Below are 5,739 nucleotides of genomic sequence, written 5' to 3'. Positions count from 1 at the left end.
TGAAAAATAAATTCAAACAAGAGAGAGAATTGAAACAGAGATTGAAATGACAGCAGGAATGAAGTGCAGAGAGAGAAGTACAAAGCTGTCAGAAATAATTAGGAGGAACATAAAAAGTAATAAGAAAATCCCTAAAAAAGCAAAGTGAAGGGTCATTTTATAGCTAGTTAAATTCTGAAAGAAATTATAATACTCTTCTTCCAAAAGGTTGTAGAATTTTCTCCCATTCTATTTTCTTTAATTAAAAAAGATCCTTAAGTGCACATACAAAGTGTGTGTAATTTATCCAGCAGCCACAGCTGAGAGACACAACTGTAAACTGCGTAAGTTAAGGTTTGTTTTGGTTTCAAAATTAATGAGTCTCCTGCTAATATTTTTGAAATTTTTACCTTTCTATTTTCTACATTTGACAGATTCATTCCCATTGAAATGCTGGAAAATACCTATTAAAAGTCCTGACAAGTTATCCTATTATTAACTAAATTAATAAGCAAAATAAATAGAGTAATAAGTCCTCCTCTCTGAAATGATGAAAAAAAAATGGATAATGAGCCCTTCGTAAGTTAGACAGGATCCAGACATATAAAAAAAAGGTATTAAAACCTCATGCTCCAGTACATAAGGCAACTTCTAACTGAGGAAGCCATTAAGTGAAGCCCATTAGACAGCAATTTGATATAAACTGTCTCGTACCTTCCTTTGGAAGACATGACAAAATACTGTCAAGCAACAGAAACTGAGCTGAAACTGAGGTTACTTGATGAGACTGTTACCATTTTTGCAAGACAAGGTTTTGAAACAGCAAAAAAATCCATAGGAAGTCTAAGAGGCTGTTAAGCCATAACTGGTGGTGCAGAAAGCAAATTTAACTACCACCTAGGGAAGCTTCTGTCTCCTGTCAGTCCCAATTCTTTTGACAAACAGATTAACCATTTTGCAGGAGTCAAAGGATGCTATGGCACTGAAAATTACAAATGCCTTGAGCAAGTAGCATAGAGGCAGTAGGGACCGGCTTTGCATGTAATTGCTCAGCTATAACTACCTGTGTGAGCTTTCCTGCCTCTTGTAGAATAAAGAATATTTCTAAAGACTGTTTTTGTTCATGTGGTCAGCTACAACTCAGAAATGCATAAGAAGCTGTTCTTCACCACCAGCAACTGTTAATCTCTGTCTCAACATCTACTTATTTCTTTGTGGATGACTTATTCCAAGAGCAGAAGGAAATGTGTAGAAATAAGCTCATTTGTCCAGAAGGACCAGCACTCCTCCCATACTCTTAAGTCAAAGGAAGATTTTCTTTTTGATGAAATATAAATTGATCTTATGATTTAACAAACTAGAACAAGAACAAAAAAAACTCCTTTCACCTTGACCAATTGTTTACCAAAAAAACCACCCCCCAAGGAGTTCCTGCTTCATTGCCCTGTCAGTACTGGCACACGCAAGTTAAGCCTTCATGTTTATTGATAAACAAATTAGCTAAAACTCTCAAGGTTGCTTCTTTTGGGTTTTTTCAGGTTCCTAAGCTGTTCACCATAGCACAAAGACCTAATTTAAAATAATTTTAGAGATCTGGGAGTTCATATGTGAAATGAAAACATAACCAGATACAATTTTAAAAAGGCTTGAATTTTAGCAAGCTTTTATTGATATGCAATTAAGAAATCACTGCAGCTGAGATGGATAAAAAATTAACTAAGTAAAAAGGTCAGAACATTGGTCAATATATCATCATGAATTGGAATAAATTGGAAAATATCAAAATACTGTGAATTTTTTTAAGGAAAGAAAACAAATATATGTTTGGAAACATATTTAGTTCAAAAATTCTCAATCTAAATAAACACTTTAGACATTTGACACATATTTCTGGCTGAACAAAATCAGAACACTTAATATGCATGAACCACACCTTCTATACTATTTCAGCCGATTTATTTCTTTATAAACAAAATTTCAGTTTAACATATAGCAGAAATATCCTTCAGTCCGTTTGTAGTCAGGAATTTTGAGATTTCCTTTTAAAGATGCAGAGAATCTACTCACACTTGCTTCTACCTGGCCTAATTTTCTCAGGGATGACTAGTTTACTCTCAAAGTTATTCATATTTTGTACAATTCTGGTGTCCTTATTCATGTTACAAAGAACAGCATACATAAAAACCAAAGAATGATGACATGTACATCACAAGGTTTTGCTTTGCCTGCTTTGACACTGAAGTGAGGGTTCCCAAAAGAGGTAATAACTTAGCATAGGGAGGCAAACTTATTTCCTACCTGGTCACCATCTGCTCCCAAGCTAACTTGAAGACAGATGCCCAAATCCAAAGCTCTGTGAAGTGTAAGAGATTACTTTCACCTGGCAACCCCCTGGGAACTGAAAGTTGCTCGAGAAGATGGCAGATTGGATTTTAGAAAAAACTTCTTCACCAAAAGGATTGCCAAGAAATGAAACAGGCTGCCCAGGGAAGAGGTTGAGCCACCATCCCTGGAGGTATTTAAAAGACATGTAGCGGTGGCACTTAGGGACATGGCTTAGTGGTGGACCTGGGCTAACGGCTGGACTCTGTGATCTTACAGGTCTTTTCCAACATAAATGATGATATGATTCTATGAAAATCAGACAGTTCTTGGCTTCAGCTCCCTCTGGTGGGTAACGCACACTCCAGAAACCAGCAACTACTGCTAAAGGTAACAGCCCAAAAGTGGAAGAACATGCAGGTTGCTATATATTTTTAAAAACACACATAAATACACCTGCTGAGCAATGACTACAGCTGAGATCAGAGTTAAAGCTGCAACTTCACACATCTGAGCTGAGAAGATGCAAGGTTCCTGTCAGAACAGAACTCCCTTCAAATTCAGAGAAGAGATGGGAGTTTCAGTCCAGGTAAAAACTGATGTTTAGCACATAACACTGATTAAAATAAAGTGAAGAACTAGTTAAATACTGTTTGTTTTTATGAGAACATTCACTTGGATTTCTGTTCTTGACTGATACTTTGGCCTGTCCTGGGATGTTTCAGCTGGGATGGAGTTAATTTGTTTCCTAGTAGCTGGTGCAGTGCTGTGTTTTTAATTCAGTATGAGAATGCTGTTGATAACACACTGGTGTTTGGTTGTTGCTAAGCCATGCTTACCCCAAGTCAAGGACTTCTCAGTGTCCCAGACTCTGATGGTGAGCAAGTGAGCAAGTGAGCAAGAAGCTGTGAGGGAGCATGGCCAGGACAGCTGACCTGAACTGGCCAAAGAGATATTCTATACCATGGAATGTCATGCTCAGGATATAAACTGGGGGGAAGTTGGCCGGGAGCTGATGGCTGGTCAGGGACAGGCTGGGCATTGGTCAGAAGGTGGTGAGCAATTGGATTGCGCACCTCTTGTCCATTTTAGGGTCTATTACTCTCTCCCCTTTTCATTACAATTATTTTTATTATTACCATTATTAATAGTAAATTTAATTCTTTTTCAATTCATCAACTGTTCTTATCTCAACCCATGAATTTCGGGGGTTTTTTTGGTGATTCTTCTCCTCAACATGGGGAATGGGTGGAGTGATTGAGCATCTCTGTTATACTTAGTTGCTGTCTGGGATTAAACCACAGCAGAGGCATAAAGTTTGATGCCCTGTCTAAAAAGCACTTTTGTTGGCAGGATTCAGAAAATATTCATTATTTGGCAAATCTCACACCCCAGAGATTCTTCATTGTTAAAAGGAATTTAGTTTCAGTGAAAAAGAAAAATATGCTTTTAAATCTGTGATATCTTACCTACAAAACATGTATGCCCACATATTTATCAGCTGAAAAAACTGAAAATTAAAGCACGTTTTATAATTTATAGACTTGGACACAAATCTAAGTCCTTCCACAAGTACAATGTGCACACTGTATGGCAGTATCCCAAATACATGGGTTATGATAATGGCAACTTGTGATAATTCTTATGTTAAAATAAAATCAGTAATCTCTCCTCTACAAAATAGTACTTAAATTTTGATTATCTCATAAAAATGCATGGAAATGTTGCAAACATCAGCAATCTGATAGAAGAGTCTTAGAATTAATAGCATTTTTCTGTTCTCACAAGTGGCACCAATAAATCAAACTTTAATTCTTGCATCCCTGTGTTGTTTTTTCTTTCATTCAGGAGCTTACTTGTTGGTCTGAATCACATACTGACAGTTGTTTTGGGAAAAAAACCCCAACGTTCCCATCAGAAAACCATAATCGAGTGTGAGAACATTTGGGATAAGCATGGTCAAGTAAGTTCACGTTCTTCAGTGGACCACCACCATATTGCAGGGCGAGGGAGGGGATTCTGTCCCTCTACTCTGCTCTCACGAGACACCACCTGGAGTGCTGCATCCAGCTCTGGGGTCCCCAGTGTAAGAAAGACATGGACCTGTTGGAGCAAGTCTAGGGGAGGGCCACAAAAATGCTCCGAGGGCTGGAGCACACCTCCTGTGAAGAAAGACTAAGGGTTGGGATTGTTCAACCTAGAAAAGAGAAAGTTCTGTGGAGACTGGATTGTGGCCTGTCACTACTTAGAGAGGGCTTCTAATAAAGATGGGGACAATTTTTTAGCAGGGCCTCTTGTCCTAGGACAAGGGATAATGGTTTTAAACTTACAGAATACAGATTCTGACTAAATATAAGGAAGAAGATTTTTATGATGGGGATGGTGAAACACAGGAACAGATTGCCCAGAGAGGTGGTAGACGCCCAGTCCCTGGAAGCATTCAAGGTAAGATTGGATGGGGCTCTGTTGAAGATGTCCCTGCTCATTGCAGGGAGTTGGACTAGATGACCCTTAAAGGTCCCTTCCAACCATTTCATGATTCCTTGGTAACTAAGCTGCAGGCATGTGTTTTACATTACAACTTTCATTCTGAAAGAAACTGTAGAACTTACAAAAGACATTTCTTTCTAATGAATATTTTTCTCCTTTCAAAGAAGAAAACCGTCCAACTTTCAGGTACAAATAAGAACCTGATATCAGAAGCTCTTCACTAGATACGTAATTTTAATTGGAGTTCTAAGCGATGGATGAAGTACCCTAGAAACCTCTCCCAGGATTATTTTAATTAGCTGCTCTCCCCATATGCAGCTTCATATGTTTGCACTTATATTAAGTAACAGAAGGTTTTTATGAGGTGAGGGGCTTACATGCATGTCATATACAATACAGACTGACTCGCATGTAGACATATAGGAGTGAATCTTCCATGTGGTCTCTGCTGGCTAATTAATCTGGAAATTTCTGAATCCTCCTGCTCGTGTATCATGGACTGGGGACAGAGCACATTTGTATGAACCTGCTTACAATACTCATAGTTCTGTGCTAAGAAAGAAGTTACTTCATTAGCTCTGATGCACAACCACTTAGAACGTCAGAGGAAACATCTGATTTTCCTTTGTTTTTCATATAAAACCCAGAAAATATCTATTTGTAAAAAAACTCATGAAATCTGTGGCTTTGCTGTTAAATTATTGTGTTATTAAGGCTACTCTGCAGTAGTCATTTTATTCTCTGCAGTTAAACAGAATTTCACAGCATGTGTTTTATTTCGTTTGGCCAAACTCCAGGCTTTCTGGTCCTCTAGTAGAGCCTGAAGAGTTGCCTGCAGACTGTAAAAAGATTAAGTGGATTAAACAGTACATTGAACAGGAAAAGACACTTAGGGTTATTGAGAAGTAATGTCTACTTTACATATTTATTACAGTGGTAACACTCTCA

This window comes from Corvus hawaiiensis, chromosome 5, assembly GCF_020740725.1.
Source record: "Corvus hawaiiensis isolate bCorHaw1 chromosome 5, bCorHaw1.pri.cur, whole genome shotgun sequence".
NCBI classification, from domain to species: domain Eukaryota; kingdom Metazoa; phylum Chordata; class Aves; order Passeriformes; family Corvidae; genus Corvus; species Corvus hawaiiensis.
This window is presented reverse-complemented; position numbering follows the sequence as displayed.